At 45.4% G+C, this 7,841-nt stretch overlaps 1 long non-coding RNA gene across 1 annotated transcript; it reads right to left on the bottom strand.

The window, feature by feature from the left end:
- Positions 1 to 398: 398 nt before the first annotated feature.
- Positions 399 to 1,941, bottom strand: LOC117069024. Its single transcript, XR_004431349.1, has 3 exons — positions 1,846 to 1,941; positions 1,478 to 1,569; positions 399 to 624 (listed from the first exon to the last, which is right to left on the bottom strand). It is a non-coding gene; the product is annotated as an uncharacterized LOC117069024 (long non-coding RNA).
- Positions 1,942 to 7,841: the final 5,900 nt, after the last annotated feature.

Below are 7,841 nucleotides of genomic sequence, written 5' to 3'. Positions count from 1 at the left end.
TGGTGAGCTCGGTTGCTCCAGGGGTGACAGAGGCCTCAGTTCCTTGCTGGCTGTTGCATGGAGCCACCATCCACTCCAGTTCCTTACCACAGGGAACTCCGCAATGTGAGGGCTTATATCCTGGAAGCTGAGATAGCCAGAGAGAGTCAACTGGCAAGATGGAGGTTACAATCTCTTGTAAGCTAATCAAGGAAGTGAAATCTTATCCCCTTAATTACACATGTCATCCCATCAGCCTATTGGCTAGAACATGTCACTAGCTCACCTCACACTGATGGGGGTGCAGGATTCCACAGGGGCATGAATACCAGGGGGTGGGGATCATTGGGGACCACGTTTCTATCAGTTCACCACAAAGAGATTCTAGAAAATGTATTGTTTAATTTTTCAACCTTAGCAGTCCAAGAAGAGCTTGTGGAGGAGCTGGGAATTCATGCTAAACGCCAGTAGGCCATATCCAGTGGACAACAGGAAAATAAAACCCACAGGGCAACACGAGGAGCACTCTGGACATCATAAGGCAAGTGAGATTCCCTCTACGTAGGTCTGGTGACAGGCAGGGCTTTGCAGCTTAGAGACTGCTTTCTACGAATGTCACTGCTGGTGAGGTCTCCAGTGAAAAGACTGTAAAGCAATAAATTGTCCATAGTAGAGCAGCAAGGAATCCTCTGCTAAGAAAGGGATGCACAATGATGCATCTGAACCCAGTCATCAACAGCCCAGAAGTGAGCACCAGACCCCAGCCTTTCAGATGCAGCACATGCACCATCCTGAGCTCGATGACCCAATCTGATAAATGGGAAAAATGACAGTCTCCACCTGCTGGGTTGGTGAAGAGTTAGTTAATAACTGCTTTTCAGTGTTAATTGTCTCTTTGATAATTAAGTAATTAGCACATTGCCTAGCATATTGCAAACGCTAAAAAATGTGGGTTATTCTTACTTTACAATCCAATGTCTTCCTTTCCCAGATGAAGAAGCTGTGGGCCAAAGGAATAAGGTGACTCACGGTACATTAGTGTCCAAAATATCTATGGTCACTTAGTGGAGGTGAGCCTTGCAGCCAGGTCTCTTACACCCAACCCTCTTTCCATCATACTCTAAGGGAGAAATTTCCAGTAAAATAGGCAATGGTCCACTGTTTCAGTTGAAATTGCTGTTTTTATAGTTTAAAATGGTTGCATGTTGATGAGTTCACATGGTTTAGGGGAGAAGCTGGCATCTTGATTCTTCCTGCCAGGCACAGGAAGCTGTCCGGCCTGAGCACACTTGTAGAGTCTCTGGCCTCTTGGTCAAGTGGTCAAGGATACTCTCAAGGTCAGTTTCAATGCGTCTGCCTCAGATGACCTTAGAGCTAACACAAATGACCCTAAGCTCAGGTTGAGAGCATTTAAGTCAGCTGACTTCATATCATGAGTCTGCATTAGAGAAACCCACACATTCTCCCATTTCCTAATTAACATGAAGTTCATACTTACACATCAGGGTTTGGCTTGGTGTCTCTACCTTGCTTGCTGGTGTTTCTCTGACAGATAAAAGCTGGCGTGAATTGGATGCTTCATTAACTTGCCTGAAAGGGACAATATTCATAATCAACATGCTCTCAAAATCCACTAAGTCCCACCAGCTATGGTTTTGCTCTGAGACTAACAGGCCCAGGAGCTCATGGAGGACAACAGGGAGGGGGCCGGAGGGTTCCCACCTTGTGCTGCCGGGTTTCCACCTTGTGCCTCAGATTTGAAAATCCCAGGGCCTTCAGGGACTGGTAAGAAGCTGAGTCCATGTAAGGCGCCACAAGTCTCCCCAGCTTACAGATGAGAAGTCCCCTCCCCCAGCCACATCTTACTGGTTCCAGCTCACTGGTTATCCTGGAAACCATTACATGTGCAAGCAGCTGCAGGGAAAACAAGTTTGTGCAGCCGCCTGCAGGCATGGAGAGAAGGGGCAGGGGCAGGATTTTTACTTCCTCTTGCCGCAAATTTTGCTGGGCCTTCTCCTGGGAACACTGTGCAAAATCTCCCTGGAGAGATGATATCACATCATGAGGGTTAGGAAGGAGTTGTTGAAAATTCTGTGTTTAAATTGAAATAGGAGAGAAGGGTAGCCTTCAACGCTGGCTGCACATCAGATTGACCCAGAGAGAATTCAAGCAACAGCTCTACTCAGGAATCTTTCAGATAGCCCAGGATGTTTTGTTGCTCCAGGATGGGGGCTGTGCATTTGTGTTTTTCAGAACAGCTCAGATGATTCTAGTGTGCAATCAAAGCCAAGAAACACTAATAGATGTAAACAAGTGTGTGCTAGAGTTGTGATGCATTGCTCGTAAAACTCCCCATATGTACATTTAGACCACTCATTCATCTACAAACACTTGTTGTATTTCTTATCATGCTTAAAGTCGCAGATACAGTCAGGAGGACTGGCAAGCTCCTGGCCCTTTCATGGCATCCAGGCCAGTGCCTATCAGGGAACAAAGCAGAATTCAGCTAAGAGTAGCCAGCTTCTGTCAGGAGGACATTCAGAATGAGAGTTGGATGAGTTTGGTCCACCACAGGTACACTCTATTTAAGCCAGAAGAGGGTGATCTCAGGGGGAAGGCCTGCTGTGGGAGAGTGACCTTTGTTTCCCCCATCATTGAGCATGCGTTGTGGGCTGGGCATCTGCCTTATATAGGTTTGTTTGGAGCAATCCCATTTCACAGTGTGATGAGTGGGTGAGCTGGGAGGATAAAATGCTGATGAGTGGCTGCAGATAGGAACTCCTGGCCCATGTTTATTTTTAGACATTCAAGGTGGGCTTTGCTCATGCCTATATAACATTTCCAGGACAGGCCACGTGACACGCCAGCACTTCAGAGGCATGGCTTAGTCCTTCCTGGTCAACATGAGGTTGTTGGTATTCACAGGATGACCTGTTCATGCTCAGAGTGGGGCACCAGAGCCAGGGATTCAGGGCAGCCTGTCACTGTGGAGGCAGGTGACTTGAGAGAAGAGGAGACAGCTGTGGGTCCAGACATAGCTTCTCACATGCTTACTAAACTCTACTATGTCAGGCATGTGTCCTTATCTATATAAATGAGAATAATGACACCTGAATGGTGGCATCATTGGGCAGATCAGAGTTGAGTCTGTAAAGTGTCAGGCACCATCCCTGACACAACATGTGCTTAACGAATGGCAACTGGGGTTAGGTTTGTATCAGCTACCTATTGCCTCAATAGTGCCACATAACAAATTATCCCAGCATTGAATGGCTTGAAAGAACTACCATTCACTATTTTTCCTTGAGTTTTGGATTGGCTGGGCAGTTCTGCTGATCTGAGCCAGGCTCAGTTGCCTCTACTGGGGTGGTTCGCTGTGCTGCAGTCAGCTACATGTTGGTTGGGGGCTGCTGGTCCAGAGTGGTTCTGGAGGCCAGTCCAGTCTCCTCTAGATATCTTTTAGATTATTTTTCTGTCAATCAACCCTGAATATGTTCTCTTGATGGTGGCAGAGGTCAAAGAGAGTGAATATCTTTTCAGAACTTGGCTTGGGTCACATTTGTTAACATCCATTGGCCATAGAAAATCACCTGGCTGAGCCCAGAGTCAGTGGGAAAGGGATACGAGGAGGCCATTAATCAGGTAATCAATGCAACCACATGACCACTATGGCCATGGGAGAGAGGAAGACAGTCTACAGATCTCATGTGTCATTTCTCCTTAACCTGATCTGAGGTGCTCCCTAATTTGGTGACAGTGGAGGTAAGACATTGCAAAGCTGAATGTAAGATGACTATGCTTACATTCAGCTTTGCAATGTAATGTATTTTGCTGAATGGCCAGAAGACTGTGATGAGGGTTTGGAGAGGTAGAAATAAGAATCTAATATGGAATCCAGTAGGTTGCAATGATTAAAAAACAAAATTATAGGATATGCCTTAGAAACTGTGAAAATAGCCTCATTTTTATAAGACCTTTCAGAACGTGTCTGTTGAATGCATATTTTCTTTTGTAGTTTTCTCAACAGTAAACATCGGAATAATTGAATGTTTGCTGTTCAGAGATGCCTCTTTGTGTGAACTAATAAGTGCCTTTCGGTGCTGCATTTGCGGGGAGAACTTAAATAAAAATGGTCAAGCATGATTAACTCTGCCCACTGCCACGATGTTAATTGCTTCATTCTCCTTCATTTCAGAGTCCGAACAATGGGTCTTAATGGGCAGCCTATCTTTATCTAAGAATGACCAATCAGAGAACAAGACCAGGGCTTGAAGGTGATGGTGATCTGCCATTCAAAGTAACAGAACCCTGAGGAAAGGTGACAGACAGGTCCTTCTCAGAGCTGGTCTGCACCCCTGAGCCTCCTGGGTCCCCCTCCTTCTGTGGTCTTCCCTCTCAGGGAGTTAGTAACTCAAAGGTTGTTTGGGGAACAATGTCTTTGCTTTTGCTCATAAATCAGTCCCACCGGTCAGTGGAGGGAATTGTCGCGTTTTGCTGTGACACAGTGCTGCCTTTGAGAGAATAATTGCCATATTTGGCCAACTTGGGACCACCTTCCTTCATCTTCATTTCCTCTCTGGGGATGCCCTAAAGAGTATTTACTTTCACTTAAAAGAGAGCAATTTCTTCTCATGAAATCAAGTTTTCTCCATGAGCCAAGCTTGTTTTATGATATTAAACATTTAAATAAAAAATTATAAGTGTACTGTAAAATGCTGATGGATGATTAATTTATTTTTATTTTGCATGTTTTAAGGCTGTGGGGATTACTGTTGTGAAGCAGATCCGAATATAGTTCTTGAGTTCTATGTAGAGCTGAAAGAATCAGTCCCCAGCAATGGTTGAGTGGGCAGTAAGAGATGGCGGCCCACTCTGTGCCCTTGCTGTCCCAAGGAGAAGAAAGGAAAGAAGTTGGGGGTGGAAGGGAAGTTTAGGAGCAATAGAGGGGATGGATGGATGAAAGGGAATTTTTTCCCTTGTACCCTCTTTCCCTCAGCCAATGAGCCTTCCAGGATGGGCCTAGCCTGTGCCTGCACAGCTGCCCCGTCCTTCAGGGTCACCGTGACTTTCTGTCCAGAGCACAGAACTTGAGCTGGGAGGCCCACGTCTGAGCCATCACTCTACTCCTTTTAGCTGTGTGATCTGGAGCATCACAGGAAACTCCGTTAAGCCTCAGTTTTGCCATCTGTGAAATGGGTGAGCAATCATCAACCAAACCACTGGGATACCTAGAAGACCCAGTAATGCCCTGACAACCCCTAAGGTGTCTGTGGACTTGATGAGCACAGCACCAGCCCCACTAACTTCCCTGTGCTGCCTTCACTGGCCTTGTGAATACACTGAGTAGTTCAATCCGGAATAAAAACATAGTAGTCACACACCATCTTTCCTTTGTCACGATGGAAATTGAGGAGTTACTCAGTTAAGTAACTTGCCAAAGGCTAAAGGAGGAATCCAAACCCAGGTGAGCATCCGTCCTTTGATTTGTTCTTCCCAAGCGGTTAAAAGATTGAGGAATCCAGAATTCGATCATGCACGTGGTACCTATGAAGCACTCACCTGTGCTTTCAAATGCCACCCCTCAGCGGCAGGAGGGTCAGGAGCAGGTGGGCAGGACAACTGAACTAAACTAAACTACATTGAAGAGCAGGTCATTTTGCTCTGAGTGTGTGCGTGATGCCGACGGGGCCACATCGGGTTCAGATTTCGCTATGATTTCCCCCAGCTCCTGGTTCTGAGCTTGGGAGTCAATCAGGCAGCTCTTGTGTGCCTCTTAACACACGAGGCTGTGGAGTGGCATCCACAGAGGCGCCTGGTGCGTAAGTAGTGGGTGTGAGATGCAAATCTGGGCTCTTAAGTCATAATCCTGTTGGTGACATTGCCTTCGGTTGCTACGGTGATGATTATGCTATCAGGAGGATTATCGTTTTCCGTGAAGAATGGGTAGAAAGACCAAACCAGCCTCCGAGAAACCAAAGGCCTCGTTCATAAACAATCATTCTGAAAAATCAAAACAAAGCATAGGAAGGAACATATTAGCTGACAAATGTGTGACACTGCAGATTCTTTTATTCCAAATAAAATGCTTTTCAGGTTTTTAAGTTCAAAGCTTGTTTTAGGGCAGAAAATAAGCCATCATAACAAAAGAACAAAAAGGGGAAGTATGACAGAAGACAAGGAGAGCAGAGAAAACACAGAAGTTGAAATGTAGCAGATAACAGAACAGAAGAATATTAAATGACTTTTAATGAAAGGATTACCCTGAAAAAATACAACTCAGAGAGCAAAATATTTTAATTATTTTATTACAGGAAGAAAGCAAATTAGCTGTCACCCATAAATAAACACAATCCACATATTAGAGTGAATTTTGAGAAGAAATTTCAATTGGGACTGACTGAATAGAAGGCCCATGTTTGTACATGGATTTCCATGTAAGTTGAACATTCTTCATTGACCGTTTCAGGTTGTCAGTTGATGTTTCAATCTAGCATCAGTTTAGTGTTAGGTATAAACAAAAGCCTTTAAAAAGCGAGAAGTACATTTGTGGAGATCTTGATGCTTCCATTCAAAACACCTCAAATGAAAAACCCCTGTCCCATCTCAAATTCCAATTCCCTTTTAAATTGTAAGGAGCTAGCTTGCATATTGGTTTCAGTTAGCATGGGGTCATCTATTTTGGATTTTATGTTGTACATTTTTTTTCTGAATCAGAGAATAATCCCTTATTCTTAAGATATATTCCATGTTTGTTAACCATCCAAGTTTAGACCTATCTGTATCAGTTAGCAATGTTGGAATAACAAATCTTTCCATAATCCAGAGGCTGAAAACAATGGGTACTTATCACTTACGAGCCAGTAAGAGAGTTGCACGGCACCACGGCTGGGCTAGGCTGGACTCCGGACTCCCAGCTCCTGGCTCCAGGTTCCAGGCTCCAGGCTATGATTTGGGTTGAATTCTGCTCCTTGAGCCTCCATTATCCTTGAACTAGTGGCTACCCAGGGCATGATTTCTTGTGGTAACAGTAGGAACACAACAGGCCATGAGGAACACCAGATGCCCTCTAGGCTTGGCTCAGGACTGGCATATTGTCTCTGCTTATGTTCCATTGGCCTGAACAAGCTACTTATCCAAGCCCTGCTTCACTGGGATGAGGCAAGTGGCCCCGGGAAGAAGGGAGGGAAGATTTTCTGCATTGTAACCCAGCACATGGTGCCATCTGACCAGAGGCTGCCGTATCCTCTTTGGACCCTGAGGAGGAAGCATCTTATAGCAGCAGGAGCATGGAATGGGAAGCAGTGGAATTTCAGCTCTGTGTTCATCACTTCTCAGTCATGGGAACTTGGGCAAGCCTCTGAGCCCCAGCCCCTTCATCTGCAAGGCAGTTGCTGCAGGGTATGTGGGAGCACAGCCTTGGAAGCCTGGAAGACACGCATCTGAGTGCTGGTATTTGCCACCTGCTGGTTGTACATTCCACAGCCTTGGAAGCCTGGAAGACACGCATCTGAGTGCTGGTATTTGCCACCTACTGAAGACACGCATCTGAGTGCTGGTATTTGCCACCTGCTGGTTATACATTCCTTGATGCTGTTTCCTATCTGTGAAATGGGGATAAGGCCACCTCTCTTCCTTGTTGGAAGTCCAGTGCAACTCCCTGTTGGGAGCGGGGGGAGATATGGCAAAGCGACTATCAGATCAAATGAGCAAACAAAAGTGAAGTATGTGACACTTCAACTGGCAAGCCATCAGTGTGTACACAATGTCCACAATTGTATTATTTGTAAGTATATGGTGATCCCCAGAAAGATATGTGTGCTAACACCAAGAACTTGTACATGTGACCTTGTTTGGAAAAAGAG

Source organism: Trachypithecus francoisi, unplaced genomic scaffold, assembly GCF_009764315.1.
Source record: "Trachypithecus francoisi isolate TF-2019V2 unplaced genomic scaffold, Tfra_2.0 Lachesis_group21, whole genome shotgun sequence".
NCBI classification, from domain to species: domain Eukaryota; kingdom Metazoa; phylum Chordata; class Mammalia; order Primates; family Cercopithecidae; genus Trachypithecus; species Trachypithecus francoisi.
Note: the sequence above shows the minus strand (reverse complement) of the source record. Positions and strands in the feature narration are given on the sequence as shown.